Source organism: Dermacentor albipictus, chromosome 1, assembly GCF_038994185.2.
Source record: "Dermacentor albipictus isolate Rhodes 1998 colony chromosome 1, USDA_Dalb.pri_finalv2, whole genome shotgun sequence".
Taxonomy (NCBI): domain Eukaryota; kingdom Metazoa; phylum Arthropoda; class Arachnida; order Ixodida; family Ixodidae; genus Dermacentor; species Dermacentor albipictus.
The window spans coordinates 7,647,720-7,665,311 of record NC_091821.1 but is presented as its reverse complement, the minus strand read 5'-3'; the positions used below and the strand labels follow the sequence as shown (position 1 = coordinate 7,665,311).

Genomic DNA, 17,592 nt, shown 5'->3' with positions numbered 1-17,592 from the left:
TACTGGCCTGGGGTCGTGCCGTCGAGTCCGCAATAGCTGCTGCTGTGACCAACTAACGCGAACGGTATACCGCAGAGACATTCTCTGCGCGCATGTTACGGACAGGGGGTCGACACTTCCTCGACGCGGCTACTGCCGCACATACTACTTCTTGTTCGCGAAGCACGCGTTGATATTAGACTATGTGACATGTGTCGGTGGAGTATGTAGTGATTTAAGGTTGGGGGGATGTGGGGGTGGTCGACTATCACGCGTCCCCTCACTCGCATTCCCACTCCCGCGCACAATCGCGTTCATACTCACACCTACTCACAGTCACAGGTAAAATAAGTTATTGTCGCTAATCGACCGCTTCGTGCCTCAAAGGAAAGTGGGGTCCAAGCTACGCTCGCCTTGGTTAATGCGTTCAACAAAAAAGGCTTCGTAATAAAAACCCGATCTCTCGTCCTGCGAACACTACCGCTGCTTGGTCAGAATGTACTATTGTTGAAACTGAGTACTGTCGTTGTGTCCAGTGCAGGCACGTACCCAGGGGGGGGGCCCGGGCGCCCCCGGCCCCCCCCCCGAAATCAAGTGGCATACCCCCCCCCCCCCCCCCCACCCACGCCACCACTCCTCACACATTCCTAAAGCGCCGCCAGATCAATGTTGAGACTTCGCAGCTGTTCATCGGTCAGCATTATGCTGCCTTTTTGACTCCTTTTAGATGGCGGTAGTTATCGGCATCTCTTGTAATGTGAAGGGCAGTTTTCTCGTAGATTCCGCACCCGCGCGATTAACTCGAGATGCGTTCAGTTGTCACCATCTATTCAACCGTCACGCGCATAGCTGTTGCTTTTGTTAGTTCAACCTTCTTTGTTTAGGCTGATCCTGGGACCAGGAGAGGGATGCGGCTGTTACTCAGCTGGTCTGTACTCTCATGGAACGAGTTGCGGCCGGAGAAAACGTCAATTGCGTTTAACTTATCCCTTTGCTTCATTGTTTCCTTGAGTTACGGCTCGCCCCGACGCTGGCAGATGCCCGGAACCATATGCACGTGATATGGGTTAGATAAGGTGGGAAATAAAATAATGTGAAAGGCCGTCCATCATGAAACCCTGCAATAACCCTTAAACCCATAAGCAAGATGACTGTCGCCCGTTACCTCGTCTGTTTTTCCCTAACTGTATAGTACCTTTCGTGCAAAATTGGCAACTGCAAACAAAAATCGCAAGGAGTTGAGAAATTAAGCGATCTACTAAGGGAGAGCCAAGGCAACAACCAAACTGCAAGCAAAAGCGAATAATAAAAAGTTAGCCGTTGTTTATGAGAATATTTATGGATCAACATCTTTTTATTTAAAAAGGAAATAGAGAAAAGGCCACCGGAAGTGGAGAACGATTACTTGTTTTGAATGACGCTTCTACAGTTATCGGTCAAACCGCCTCACGTAACCACTTCTCTGCTGTGCTTATGTGGGTGTTTTTCTAACCTTTCGCAGTGAGCGCAGTACGTCTAGAATCGCAGAGTCCTGCGCTCTACGCGGTTGTATGGGACTGGCGGCCGCACAGCGTTACGCAATTCGCGGAACTGTCAAAACTGATCAACTAGGCGAAAATAACTGATACTCGAAACCATAACATGAGAAAGACTGAAGAAGCCGTAAAAAATGAACGCAGCCTGAAATCAGTAAGAAAGAAACCTGGAATAGGACAAACCATGATGTATGCACTAAAAGATAAGAAGGATAATATCAACAGCAATCTCGAAGATATAGTAAAAGCAGTGGGAAAATTCTAAGCTGACTTGTATACAGTACCCAGAGGAGTCACGATAGTTCACTTAGAAACAGTAATGAACAGGATACAGAAACTCTCTTATAACTAGCGATGAGGTCAGAAGGGCCCTGCAAGACATGAAACGATGAAGAGCGGCAGGATAAGGTTGAATAACAGTCGATGTAATCAAAGATGGAGGAGACATAATGCTTGGAAAACTGGCGGCTCCTTATACGAAGTGTCTATCGACTGCAAGGGTCCCAGAAAACTGGGAGAATGCAGACATTATACTAATCCACAAAAAAAGGAGACGTTAAAGAATTGAACAATTATGGGACTATTACCTTGCTCCCAGTATTATATAAAATATTTACCAAAGTAATCTCCAATAGAATAAGGTTAACACTGGATTTTGTCAACCAAGGGAACAGGCTGGCTTCAGGAAGAGATACTTTACAATGGATCACATCCATGTCATCAACCAGGTTATCGCGAAATCTGCAGAGTACAAAAGCCTCTCTATGTGGCTTATATAGATTACGAAAAGGCATTTGATTCAGTAGAGATACCAGCAATCGTAGATGCACTACGTAATCAAGGCGTACAGAACGCTTACGTAAAAAGCTTGGAAAATATTGCTACATGCGTGAGGTATCTGTTTGTTCGAACGAGGCGCGTAGGCGCCTCGTTCATCACTCCAGAAAAGAGAAGGAAGAACGAACTGGGCTCGCGCTGTGAATCTAACCGGTCAGCGCTGCAACCGTTGTTGTCAATATAATCTGTAAATAGTTTCTCGTCTTACTGACTCGTCTTTCGCGTTAGAATTCTACGAGGTTCTACAGCTACCTTATTCTACACGAGAAAAGCAGTGAGATACCTATAGAGAAAGGGGTCAGACAGGGAGACACAATTTCTCCAAAGCTATTTTCTGCGTGCTTAGAAGAATTCAAGCTATTAAACTGGGAAGGCTTAGGAGTAAAGATCGACGGCAAATATGAGCAACCTTCGGTTTGCCGATGACATTGTTCTATTCAACAACAATGCAGACGAGTTACAACAAATGATTGGATACCTTAACAGAGAGAGTGTAAGAGTGGGGTTGAATATTATTATGCAGAAGATGAAGATAATGATAAATAGCCGTGCAAAGGAAGAAGAGATCAGGATGGCCAGTCGGCCACTGTGAAGGAGTACGTTTACCTAGGTCAATTAATCAGAGGGAACCCTGATCATGAGAAGGAAATTCACAGAAGAATAAAATAGGTTGGATCGCATACGGCAGACATTTCCAGCTCCTGACTGGAAGCTTACCATTATTATTGAAAAGTAGGGTGTGCAATCAGTGCATTTTGCCAGTGCATTTCCCAGTGCATTTTGCCAGTGCATATGGGACAGAGACTTGAGAGCAAGCTAAGGACCACGCAAAGAGCGATCGAACGAAGATTGCTAGGCATAACGTTAAGAGAGAAAGAGAGTGGTTTGGATCAGAGATCGAACGGCTATAGACGATATTGTAATTGACATCAAGAGGAAAAAATGTAGCTTGGCAGGTCATGTAATGCGCCGGTTAGATAACCGTTGGACCATTAGGGTTACAATCATTAGGGTTACAGAATGGGTACCAAGAGAAGGGAAACGCAATCGAGGACGACAAAACACTAGGTGGAGCGATGAAATTAGGAAATTCGCGGGCGCTAGTTGGAATCGGTTGGCGCAGGACAGGGGTAATTGGAGATCGCAGGGAGAGGCCTTCGTCCTGCAGTGGACATAAAACAGGATGATGATGATGATGATGATGATGATGATGATGATGATGATGATGATGATGATGATGATGATGATGATGATGGAGGTGCCCCCCCCCCGAAAGAAAATCCTGGGTACGTGCCTGGTCCAGTGATAAACATTTCCTTGGCGTCAGTCTACCCTAAATTCTTCGCCCAAACACACGTAATTTCTGGAATCTATAGTTAGCTAGTGGCAACAAAAAAAAAAGATGTGATCTCACCCTTACTGACGATGTAAACTTGTTACTTCAAAACGATGTTGGTTGTCTTCAAGTGATGTATTTTTCTCATATTTTCACAGATCAATGTCAATCACTTCTTCGTCTTTGTTTAACCTTGACTTTTACAAATGCATCCAGTTGTAGTAAATTCTGTCGGTGTTTGTTGCCTAATTCAGAACTTTAAAATTTCGTCTTCATCTCGGCCTGATTCACTAAATAACAAACAATCAAATCTCCTGAATTTTTCTCCTCTGTTGCTTTCTCTAGCATTCTCACTAAGTAATTACAGTGCTCCACCCCGCCCAATGACTGCAGTCCACAAGCCAAGTAATAGACCCTCCCCTAATAAATACCGCTTACCGGTCGACCTCATTAACAAACATTCCTTGTAAAATATTAGAACACATAATATTGACACGTGGACTTGCTTATCTTTTACAGGTGGCGCTTTTCACCGTCTAACGAATGTTATTGCTCAGCGTGGGACGCGCCCGCATGGGACGTTTCTCGAATGTTATCCATAATCCTGTTGTCACTGAGGCTCGCGTAATCTGATCGAATGTGCGACGCGAATGGTGAAAAACTTTCTGGAAGACACGCGGACACAACCGATTACTCTGGAACCTTCGATGACTCGTAGATAAAAGCCGACGCGCTTGACCAGCAGATCAGATTTTCGACGACCGCCGACTGTCTTCAATGTAGCCTGTTTCTTAGGACACAGGTTCGCCCAAGTCTTGCTGCTTTCGTCACCGACGTTGGGGCCTGCAGATAAGATTGCCCCGCTTGCCGCGATATCTTTTCTTTTTATTTTGCCACCCCCTGATTGGCTACTTAGCGCACAAAAAGCGCGTCGCTGAAGGAATAAAGGTGATTGTCTTCCTGGTGCTGCATGGGTCGTGGGTTCCTTCGGCCGGTCGTCCTGCCGCTCTCGGCGTCTAGCCGCCGAATACGTAACAGCTGGTGGCAGCGGATGGAGCGCTCGCTGGCGGTGGCCTTGGCGCCCGGTTTGGTGAGAGCACGGCTTACTTGACTTCATTGGGAGCATTAGCGACATTTAATTGGTAGCGCAGGCATTTTGACTTTGCTAAATATAAGTAGTGCGTGTAAGATTGGCACTTGCTATCAGCAGTCATGAACCTCGCATCGTTAACGAAGCCCAACCTATTGTTGCTAGCTGAAGGGTTAGGTATACCAGTACAGAAGGCGATACCCAAGCCTGCAATTACGGAAGCAATATCCAAATGCGGGGCGAATGACGACGAAGTCGAGGAATGTTGGAAAGCAATTTCCCAACAGCTAAAAGAACGAGAGGTAGAACTGAAGTTAAGACATGCAGCTGCATAGCCTTGAACGAACTGACAGTTTCGAAATGTGCGGATATATGCAACCTTTCAAGGCTGGTAGTGACATCACTTTGTACCTCGTCAACTTTGAGAGGACGTGAACTAGAGTAGCACTTGCAGAAGAGACCTGGTCGCAAGTCCTATTGACATTGTTTACAAACGAAGCAGCGGATGTAAACGCGAGAATGCCAGATGAAGATGCGCGTGCCTACAATAAAGCAAAGCTTCAGCTGAGGTGGATGTACGTACAGCTTGTCTACAGAACCCTTAAGGATGAAGTTTCGTAACACGGTACGTAGTCAAGGGGAGTCATTCTCGCAATTCGCCTAGAAATCCATGAGCTTGATGGAAGAATGGCTTAAAGGTGCCAACGCATACGAGAACAAGTAACGTCTGATTGAAGTGTTTGCGCTAGAGCAATTATATGCGTCTATTCCGGAGCAAATGCGCCTGTGGATTCGGGACAAGTCAAACGGGGAGATGTTGCAAACGGCAGCTAATTTGGTTAACAAGTACTGTTCTCGCAGGATGGAAAGTTCGGGAGAACTGCGACAGAAACCGTCGGTAGCATTCAGTAAGTTTTCAAAAAAAAAAGAGCGAGAAAAACGAACCAAGGGAAGCCCGACAATGTTCCCGCCCAAGTGCATGCGGTCAACTCGGGTGAACCAAAAAAGTTCGAAGACAGAAGACCGTTAGTCTGTTACAGATGCCAACAACCATGCCATATCGCAGTAGGGTGCCGACAAGCAAATGTGTCCGTTAATTTGTTTACTGCACAGAGTGATTTACTCTCTCCTTACACCTATGATATGATGGTGAACGGCATCCGTTGCAAGGTTCTACGTGACACAAGAGCAACATCCGACATCCTGATGTTGTAGATGATGTAGATGTAGATGAAAAGATGATGTAGTTCTTTCCTACTTATTGGCGCGTTCATTCTCATACTTTTTGTTCGGATGGTTATGCCACGTGACGTTGTCCGCCCATGTGGCGGTGCCTATATCTCATTCTTGCATTGCAATACGCAATCAGCTAGGCACAAACATGACGAACTAATGATGTTTCTTGCTGAGTTTGGTTTCAAATTTGACGTCATCATGTTCACAGAAACGTGGTACGATTCTGAAGGGTAAGTACATTACCTGCCTGGTTTTCGAACTTTTTTTTCTAAATCGATCACATCGCCGTGGTGGGGGTGTTTTGCAACTTGTATCCGAGCACATGCCATGCAGCTTACTCACCAAATTCTCGATAGAAACGCCAGATTATGAAACCTTATCCTTACAGTATCGGAAATCTGTATTTGTTGTGCTGTACCGCCCACCGAATGGTAAACTGGACGCATTTCTTTCTTTTCTAGAGAGCGTGCTCAGTTTTGTGTCATTAAATAGGCTGCACATTACAATTGGGGGTGACTGTAACATTAACCTATTGCAAGATACATATCAGTCACGAGAATTGCAGGTAATTTTGGATTCATTTGGTTGCAAAAACGTTATAAATGAGCCAACACGCATCAGCCACTCTTCTGAAAGTCTTCTGGATTTATTCGTAACTAACAGCATTGAAGACACGATACAATCGGGTGTTGTCTCAGCAGCCGTGGGTGACCACTTACCTATTTATATGTTTTGTAAACACGGTGAAATTATGAAAAAAAGTGTGAATCATTCTGAGTCCAAGAGATAAATTGTTCAAGAGATAAATCCGAGAACATTAAACAACTTTAGGGAAGAAATCCAAAAAATAATTTGGAACCCTGTCTTTGAATGTGTAGACGCTAACGAAGCCTACAACATTCTCATTTCTATCCTTACTGAAGCCTACAGAACCTGCTTTAGATTCAAAATGGTAAAGAAATCCAAGAAGATACGTAATCCCTGGCTCACAGATGAATGTCTCAGTATAAGAAAAAAATATGCGTTGTATTCCGTATTTCTGCAAACAAAAAATCGTGCAGACTTTCTTGCTTATAAAAAACACAGAAACCTGGTGACTAAGTTTTTACGGAATGCTAAAAACAGCTATTTTGACAACCTCTTGGGGAAACCGGGCGCTCGTGGTAATGAAATCTGGCGCGAAATGAACAAACTATTACAAAGGGGAAGCCGCCAAAATGAAGGACTTGAAATAATAATTGATAATGAAGCATTTAAAGGACAAAATTTGGCGAACAAGTTTAGTGAATATTTCACAAATCTGGTTGATGGCATCCATGAGGACACTGCCACGAGCTTCCTGGACATGCAGATTACGAACAGTGCTTTTTTTTTTTTGAGCCGGTATCTCCGGAGGAAATATTCTTAGTATTTTCATCACTAAAAAAACAGTAAAGCGCGTGACATAGATGGACTTCAAATAGGACCTATTAAGTTTGTACTCGATCTCCTGGTACCGGTTTTCACCCATCTGTTTAATACTTGTTTGTCTACAGGTGTTTTTCCAGACAAAATGAAGCTCGCAAAGGTTTCGGTGTTGTACAAGTCTGGAGACAGAAACGATTTATCCAACTACAGACCAGTGGCAATATTACCTGTTATTTCGAAAGGTCTGGAAAAACTTATTTGTAATAGTGACAACATTTTGTAATAGGTTTTCGATTATAACGTCTCATCAATACGGTTTTCGAAAGCAGGTGTCAACCGAACTGGCTCTATTGTCGCAAAAAGAGTACATACTTAATGGATTTGAGGAAAGGAAGTTACCCCTTGGCATATTCATCGATTTTTCGAAGGCGTTCGACAGGATTAATCATACCACTTTATTATGCAAATTAGCACATTATGGGTTTCGTGGAATACCTTTAGAATTACTAAAATCATATCTCGAACAAAGAAAACAGTGCATCACTATTTCAGGCGAATATTCATCTTTGCTTCCTGTGAAGGCTGGGGTTCCGCAGGGCAGTATACTGGGACCGATCTTATTCAATCTTTATGTTAATGATTTAATAAGCATTAGTGATCAAGCATATTTTGTTATCTATGCAGATGATACCAGCATTTTCTTTCAGTCCAAGGATATTAAGGAACTCGCAAGTTTAGCAAATACTACCCTTGATAGATTGTTTCAATGGAGCACAGTAAATTCCTTAAAAATAAACGCAGCGAAAACCAAATGTATTTTATTTGCGCTGGTGCAAAAGCAAATAAATCGTTGCTTGGATATGTATTTTGACAATTCTAAAATCGAGCTTGCAAAACAGGTTAAAACACTAGGAGTCATTTTTCACGAAAATTTAACTTGGGACGCTCATGTTGACCTTGTAGCTAAAAATTTGGCGAGGGCATGTGGAATGATTTGCAGATTGCGACAGGCGATTCCACCGAAACTCAAGCTTCTTCTATATAATGCCTTATTCCTCCCGCATATAAACTACTGTAACCTTGTTTGGGGGACAGCATCTGAAACAAACATTCACAAATTACTTGTAATACAGAAAAACGTTATTCGCCATATCGCAAATGCCCCATACGATTCCCATACGCGGGATTTGTTTCAGTCACTTAATGTCCTTTCTGTCAAGCATGCATACATATTTAACCTGTTCTTAAAATACCAGAGCAGCTTAAGACGCACAAATGAGCATTTTCTTCGAATGAGCTGCCTCAAAAAATCATTGCAGCTGCCGTACAGCGTAAGGCAAAGAGAAATATGGGATTTGCCATTTTCCCGAACCAATAATGGTTTTAACAAGTTACAATATCGTGTACCATTCCTGCTAAATAGCCTTGAAAGGAGGCATATAGACCCGAGGACCATCACTAGAAAACAATGGAAAGAATTTTTAATGGCGAACGACGGTCTTCAACTTAAAAAAAAAAGAAAGGGGGAAAAAGGCTAAGGGAAAAATGTAATGTAAACGTTTTCTGTTATATTGCAGTCACTTGTTTTCGTATTACCTTTGTATGATCCTTTATTGTCTGTACAACCTAAGTGAAAATGGTCTAAATTGGACCAGACATGCGTTTTTTTTTCCTTCCATTTCCTTTATATGCTTTCAGACATGTTGGCCTGTACGTGGGATGCCATTGTACGTGAATACATTTGTCATACATTCCTTTTCCTGCATATGTTTTCAGACATGTTGGCCTGTACGTGGGACTCTATTGTACGCGAATACATTTGTCTTGTTTTTTTTTTTTCTGTGAGATGCAACACATATATGTAAACAATATGTTTTGCAATGAGTGTAAAACGTTCTCGCTGCCAGTCAAACAGGGGCAAGGGCCTCGTCAAGCTGCTTGTAGCAGCTTTTTTGCTCTTGTCCTAGCATTCTTTTTTTCATACGTGGAAGAATGCTGAATATAGATTTCATTTGATTTGCACCCGTCGTTTGTTAAACCCGAGGAAAATACCCGATCGTGCGTATGGGTGCTTCACGCACTAGAGCCCGACATGAAGTGCTTGCCGGTAGCCGAAGTTGAAACCACGGGCGCCTTCGGCAAATTTCAAACTGAAGCTGCTGTTTCACACAAGCTCCCTAAAAAAAAACTTATATTTTTTGCAGACAGATCAATGGGAGACTAGAAAAACGGAGGAATGGAACTTCATGCGAACCTTGTAATGGTTGTCACGAGGTCCCGCGCAAGAGCGCAAACCACTAACGCTACTAGTGCCGCCGAAATTCCAGAGCGAAGTGATCCGTCACAAGGTGCTGCAACGAGCGAAACCGTTCGTTCCAGCCACACCAGCCATTGATAACTACCCGGTAGCTTCCGCGCCCGGAGACAAAACGATAAGTCCAATCAATGAAAATTTTCAACTTCTTGCAAAGGTAGACAAAAAGGCGTTCTGAAAACGGATGAAGCGAACGACGAGTCACTACTGCAAACGTGCCGGGAAAGATTAAGACGGAACCAAAGGGGACCAGTATCGTTCACTGTCAAAGACTGCCTCTTGTACCGAACATTCAAAAACAACAAAAGCCGCTCTTTCGAAAAGCTTGCAGCAGGGGGGGGGGGGGGGGGGGGACACACTCCCCGGTTCCGGTGGCACAGGAAATTGGCGCCATCTCTGTAATGGGCGACGCGAAAATCCGGTTCCCTTGCATGGCCTCGTAGATCGTCGCGCGCACGCGCGCCGATCCAGGTGGCCAAGCCCTTCCCCCCGCTGAACTCCTCTTCCTACGCCCTCTCTCGTAACACCTTATCAACTCCCTCACCTTCGACTGTCCACGCGCCCGCGCCGCCGTGCCATCCCCGCCGGCCCGGCTGCTGCTTAGTCCGCTACGTAACGCTTTATTTTTGTTATCTACTGTCATCGAGATGCGTGCGTTGACTGAAGTGGCTAGTTTCGTCAGTTCTGTGGTCCTCGGTAGCTGTGTGCTTGTGCTCCGCGATGTTTCACCCGTTTCACGACTCGTACCGCTCGTGCATCGTGCAGTGGTGCACAAATACCTCAAAAACAAGTTCTGCAAGGCTGTTCCGGGTGCCTAAAGACAACAGGTGAGCGCTCAGACCCAACTACATCAAAAGGCGCATGTACACGAACACAGCCCTGTCCATATGTGCACTCCATGAGGCTCCGGACGTCGTTGCGCCTTGAATGTGCTACACTTGCCTCTTCCCGGTAGAGAAAGCTGACAAATAGATGTTCCTCCTCATTGTCACCTGGTCTGTGACTTGTGTTTTTCTGTGCCAAGTCTCATTCTGCAACTTCAGTAACTTGCCCAGCTTTCCATACCGCCCTCAGTGCTTTTTCTGTTTATCACGTTCTACAAACCAACTAACAGCTGAAAAATTACTGTTAGTGTTTGTGTACTATCTCAGTAACCCCCGATGGGAAAACCGCGCGAACAACCTTCATGTGTAGGCATGATACCCTTTTTTTTCCTCTGGAAAGCATGAGCATTGCAAGTGTCCTACATGCAGATTTTTGCAGTTCGTGTTTATTATACAAGGGAGAGGCCAGTAGTTACGACTTATAGTGCCTTAAGTGACGTCATTTTATTGCTAAGCATTGCATTCGGGTAGAAAGAAAAGTCGTGTTGGCTTGTTTTACCTGGTCTTTCATTGAGGAATAAGCCTTTCTGCGAATGTTTTCTATATGCTGCTGCAAAAGCCGACTATCTTTTGTTCCCCTTGCCACCGTTACTCAAGTTGTGGCCAAGTGCAAAATAATGTGATAATGTGTGTTTCAGTTTTTAGTACAATGTTATTTTTTCTGCCATGTCTTTTTCAATTTGTTCAGCAGTAATGAACATGTCAAGTATTTCATATACTTTCATACAGATTTATAAGTAAGCTTTCTTTTGGTATGGCTCTCAATCAAACCATGTTAGCATTTTATTCTATCTTTCAGGTATTTTGCGTGTCATTGTTTTTGCCATTACTAGTGAGTTTTCCCTTTTTATAGTTGTCATGACTATGTCATACACGTCGTCCAATTTTGTGCAATATCTTAGTGCACATATCAGGAGCTCGTCTACATTTACGTCTTGGGGACGTTATATAAAAATCTTGTTTTTATATTAGTGTACATGAAATGGCCTTCGCGTTTTCTAGCACTTTCTTTTGTTGTTTCACCGTCTGTGAACTTTTGTCTTTAGTACTCTTGTATATGTCATGCACCTCTCACTTTTGCTCGTTTTTTGAGCGTGTATCACACCACGTTGTAAGAAAAATCTCTTTTCGGAAACGAAGTCAATAAAGCGAGACTAAACATCTGTTGTGTTGGAAGTGGAATTTTTTTATGTTTCGGCACATGCTGGTATAATATATGTATGGGCAAGACTGTGTGCCTGCCAACGCATAGCCCACGGCGCACCACGCGCCAGCTCGCAAGCAATGCCAATGCGCGGCGTAGCGCGCGCATTGCTTGCGAGCTGGCGCGTGGCACGCGGTAACAAGCGCGCTATAGACCAGAACACGCTAGTCTCGCACCCAGACTAACCGAACGCATACTCTCGCACCCGGGTTGCCCGGTCGACCGGCGCTATTTTGTACTGGGCTGCCAAAGTGTGTTCGCCGGCGACCAGTAGACATGGCAAGCGCCAGCTCTAGGGCTCCAAAGTGCGGAAATGTGCCCGTTCACACGGATCCAAAGTAGAAGAAGTCATCTGGGCATCATTGCGTCGTGTTTGGATGCCAAAACAACCAGCGGAAAAGGAGCAGGTTGCTTAGCGCTGTTTGCGAAGAGCACAACACACGTAGGGAATCGTGCCGGTGCGGTGTTTTCAGCCTGCGCCGATTTCCATCCGCAACGAAGAATGCCAAGCTGCGCCACCGGTGGATAGCTGCAGTGAATAGGAAGAACTACCAACCCAGTGAAAATGCACGAGTGAGCATTCGATCTGTGTATATTTTGGTGCCACGTTCAACTTTGCGCCCTACAAACGTAATACGCAGGTTTGCTCCGAGCACTTTCTGGGCAACAAGCCTACAGAGCAGAATCCCGCGCCGGTGCTTCGCCTTGGCTATAACAAAAAGGCAAGCCTTTTCGTGTTTTCATTCAGGCAGAGCTCCCGACGGTTAAGCGGAACAGTTGAGTTTGCGGTTAGCGATACTTGCAGCTGGTGCACGGAATGACCATTAAGCGTGAACGACAAGTTGTAGGCCTTGCTGGTGAGCGTTATTGCTAATGAAAGTAAACCGAAGTCTGCTCGTCACGTAGCATGCGTCCACAAAAACGTAAACGACGACTGCTGGTCGCCGAAGGTGTTCTTGCAGCGCACCTACCTTTACGAGCTGGTGTTGCAGGTGTCATTCGTAACGAATTCATTTGAGCCTCCTGAGCTCTAAACTGCGTGCGGGCTGTTATACGGGGCAAAGCGCAAAATATTTCTGTTCATATGGCGAGGAAAATAAGGTGCTTAATTATTCTTGTATTTTGTAACAAAATTTTGATCGTTCTCACTAGTTTTTTTTTTACTGTTTTCTTTTCTAAGGGAGCGCCAACAATCCGATGGCCTCGCACAAGCGAAACAGGTCTGGTACCAGGTAGCTGCACTTGGTGGGGCTAATTTCTTGGAATGCAGGTGCGGTTGTTGTCTTGTACCAAAGGGGTCCTGATGATGCAGCTTTAAGTAGGGATGGTAATTTTAGGTGCCCTGTCATGGTTTGTGCAACTGTACAACACCTGCATCTGTCATGCTCGCCCTGTTATACGGGTTTTGACTGCACATGTAGTTGAACATTATAACTACTGTAGTACCTCATTTTCCAATGAGTGCAGGTTTAGCATCATATGCTGCTTGTTCGAGTGCTGTAGGCTTTTGTTCTGAATGTTGTACTCTTAAGTGGTTGCACGATACAATTGGCCCGGTGTATTTTCTATTTAATTTTGAGAGGACTTTATATCTTCGCAAAAGTGATGGCATGGGAAGGAACTACAGCCCTTCTTACTATAACATCTATTTTGTTTTCAGTGTGCAGGTGGTGAAGGGCAGGCGTCTGCTAACCAGGCAGTCGAACGACCTCGCCAGTTGGTTGCCAAGCGCGGCCAACCCAGTAGAGACCATTACAAACAAGACCAAACTGAAAGTGCAGATGACAGTGTTCTGCGTGCTTTAATAATATATGGCACCAACACAGGGCTGTAAATTCCTTCACAGGTTACGTGCCAAAAAGCTCACAGGTGTTCTAGCATATAGCGCGCGGTTTGTACAAACGTAATAGCGTACCTACCCGATGTATTCGCTTCTGCAGTCTGCACAGCACTCAGTGTGTCCATTGTGGACTTGCACGAGGTCTTGAAGTTTGATTGAATCCAGACAGCGAAAATGACAGGTTAGAAAAAACGTGAAACACGCCTTCCGCCCAGCTAAAAAGCGCAAGTTTCGCTTTCGCGCCGGGTCGCATCTCCCGGCGTGGCAGCCCAGGCCTGCTACTTCGCGGCGCTTGGGATAGATGGCGCGACCGGCGCTCATCAATATGGCGGCGCCCTTTGAATTCACGGTGTTCTGGTGTATAAAAAAAGAGAAAACGCGCCCCTTACGGGTTAAAACAAAAAAAAGTGAGCGGCGCGCGCGGCATGGGGGAAAGGGAGTGGAGTGGAGCGGGTCGGCATAATAAAAACAAAAAGGAAAAAAAACGTTTGGGAGAGGAGGTGCCGCGCCACTGCTGTTGCTGTTGCCATGACAACGTAAACAATCATGTGCGCCGCCATTTTGCTTAATGCGTCGCCCATTGGTTAGGGCCGTAACTGAAGGGGACCTTGGCGCTAGCGTCGAAAGAGCGTCTGCTCGAAAACGGCCAATGGGATGTATACGGAGTGTCCGCCCCCTGCTTGCAGTTCCCAAAAGTATGGTGCTGCACTTTTCGGTTTGGTTCACAGACATTATTAGCTGGGCTGGCCATTTAGGCATAAAAACTACGAGCAGACTATTGAACGACTTCTACTGGCCGATGTTCAAGAAATCTGAGCAATAGGTACATTCCTGCAACGTTTGTCAAAGGACCGCACGGCCAAACGAAAAACTTCAGGCACCTTTGGTCTAAGTGCCTTTGTTTGGCGAACCTTTTCGCATATCGGTAGTCGACGTTGTTGGTCCATTACCAGTAACAGTGGTGGCCCACAAAGACTAACACTCATTTGCCCTGCCACGAAGTTTCCGGAGGCAGTGCATGGTGTTGCAAACGGCAGTTGCAAACGGGCTACTCGGCGTCTTTGCCAGAATCGGATTTCCCAGTGAACTCCAATGCGACCAAGGTTCTGTGTTTACAAGCACGCTTACCACGACATGCTTGCAGAAATGTGGCATATTTATTCACCACAGCTGTTTACCACCCGCAAAGCAATTCAGTCGACAAACTTCACTCGGCAATGAAGCGGATTCTGCGCGCGCTCTGCTTCGAGAAGGGCACCGACTGGGATGCGGCTGTTCCCGCAATGCTCTGCGCTCCGTCACTCATAGAGAAAGAAATTCAACAAGAGGGGACACTCTTCAAAAACTGGCAACAGGATACACGTCACGCCTAGTTTCAACATCCGTTAGTTGACGCGAGCATCAGAAAAAAAAGAATGTGAAATAAAGTTCCAGACAACGTTTTATTTTTTTTATTCCTTCCCACAAAAGTGAAAAAGTTTTGCGTGTAAATGAACTTGTACTTTGCAACTTTTTGTTGCGTTGCCTAGGAACAAGCTAGCGGCACGCCAAACGCGCGTGCATACGTCATGCGCCAGACAAGCCGCAGGAGTGAGCGAGGCTGGTCGTACGTGCGAAGCTGGCGTGCTCGGCGACCCGTCTGTTTTGGATATAGCCCATTTTTTGGGGCTCCCGGCCTTCTCTATGCTTCTCGTGCGTATCGTCTGCATTTCGACACGGCACCACTGGACTACGGCAAGGTGAGAAATTGTGTTTGGCAGTGTGCGCCGCATTTTAAACATTTAGGCTTAGTTCGAGTGGCACAGTTAGCGAAAAACAGCTCCGCCGTCCTGGCGCAGTTAACTTGAGTTAATGCCTCGTCCTGGGAGATGTTTTCGACGCTTTCTATGAGCCCCAACATTACTGTAACTTATTTCGGTAGTTTTTTGGGCATGCTTGCCGCGCCCGCCTTATTGACGCAGCTGTTAAGCGAAAACCGGCTCGGCCGTGTGACGCATTTGCGCGTGTACATGCGTGTACTACGTCGTAGCGCCTAAGACAGACAAGTTTTCGCGCATTCTGTGGCCCCCAACATTATTTTAACTAACGTCGTTATATTTGGGGTAGTTTAGAAGCACGGTTGCCACGCCCGGCTTATTGGCGCAGTTAGCGAAACGCAGCTCGGCTGTGTGCCGCAGTTAGTTTCGCGTGTACTGAATCTTACTGGTAGAAGTTCGTGACGCATTCTGTGACCAGAAAAAAGTATTGTAATTTATTTGGTAACTTTTTGGGATATCTTGAGGCTTGCTCGCCGCGCCTAGGGTTGTGAAGGTGTTAGCAAAAAAGCAAGCCGGCCATATTGAGCTTGTTTTGCGTGTACTGAATTTTAGTGGGACAAGTTTGTGACGCATTTTATAGCCCTGCAACAACATATAGCTTATTTCGGTACTCGCGCTTCTCGAAAACGCGACGAGCGATTGCCGAGAGTGATAACACGGGAGTGTTGCATGCGCCGGCAGGACGCGTAAAAGATAACACGGAGGAGCTCAAGAACATATTTACGTATTCTGAGCGACTCAAAACAGGCTTTGCACCCGCGAGTCTGACTTGAGTGCGATTAGAAGGCATTCTGCGAGCGTGTAACATGTTCTGGCTGAGCCTGTGTTGTGGCCACCTTTTTGTACTTGACGTACCATCGTGTCGAATGAGGCCAAGTTGTTTTGGAAACGCGCAGTCACCCGTGTATTTGTGCACTTAAAGTGCAGGAAATAATGCCCGGGAAAGGAGGGGTGCTTGAAAATCGGATGTTCAGATTTTATGGCATTGTTTGGGAGAAGTCTTTGTTGCGAAATGTACGTAAAAGTGAATTCATCTGTGATGCGGCTCATTCACCACTTACGCACGTTTCGCCTCAACACGAAATACTCCTGTTAGGTCAATATACCAAAATGATACATGCTTGTAATTTACTTCCTTTCAGCTGATGGCATCCGGTGGTGCATCGTACGGCAACGACTGCTGCTTACCTGGTGCCACAACTTTGGATGAATGCAGAAGAAGCCCGGAACGAGCATTTATATAGAGCAAAATAAACATTTCATCATTTCAGAAGACGTCTTTCGTTTTCCTTATGAAATTGCACCTGACAGATTCGGTGCAGTCTTGTAAAGGTCAATCGCATTAATTTCTACTTAATAATGAAACGATTCCACGCCAAGGACACGCGAGGTTCAGCAGAAGCGAAAAAAAAAACGAAAATAAAATGACTGACGCGCCGAGCAGCGGAGCCGGCGCAGCGTGTACCAACTGGTGTTCAAAACGCGCGCGCCCAAAACCGAAACCGGAAAGAGTCAACAACATCCGCTTGGTGTGCTACAGTCAATTCGGCCGCTGGGCTCTATGGGAGTGTCCGCTCTTGCTGAAATTTCTTTCTCTATGCGTCACTCGCGAAGCAACTGTATTCACCCCGGCGGAACTTGTTTGCGGTCGAGCGCTTCGCTCCCCGCTCACTTTACTAAAAGAAAAGTGGGAAGACAAATTTGTTGACGAATCCGTTGTCGTGTGCGGGCTGACCTTGTTGAAACGCCTACGTGAATCGCAAGAATTGGCGCAGATCAACATGGCGGAGGCTCAGCAACGCGCAAAGGTGTACTGTGGCAGATCTGCACGCACTCGAATCTTCAAGGAAGGTGAGAACGTGCTGACTTTGAAGCCGTCGAAGGGAAATAAACTGGGAGTAGCGTGGGATGGACCGGTCACGGTTAAGAAAGAGCTTTCCGACACCAATTACTTGGTAACGACGCCCGGTAAACGCAACGACGTGACAATCTACCATTGCAACCTAATGAAGCCGTTTATCGAACGCACGGAGACGTTGAGCATCGACCTAAACGAACCAGAGGAAATAAATGTTGCAATCCCTCAAGTACCGAACCCTTGCTCTTCCCCGTG

At 45.7% G+C, this 17,592-nt stretch overlaps 1 protein-coding gene across 2 annotated transcripts in view; it reads left to right on the top strand.

Annotated features, from left to right (window-relative positions):
• The first annotated feature begins 4,647 nt into the window (after positions 1-4,647).
• LOC135897338 (uncharacterized) overlaps positions 4,648-17,592 on the top strand; it is a 31,152-nt gene continuing 18,207 nt past the window's right edge. The window contains exon 1 of one of the 2 annotated variants that reach the window (XM_065425951.1): positions 4,648-4,777. The gene's annotated coding sequence lies outside the window, so the exon portion shown is untranslated. The remainder of the gene's footprint in view (positions 4,778-17,592) is intronic. The other variant, XM_065425953.2, reaches the window with a different exon arrangement.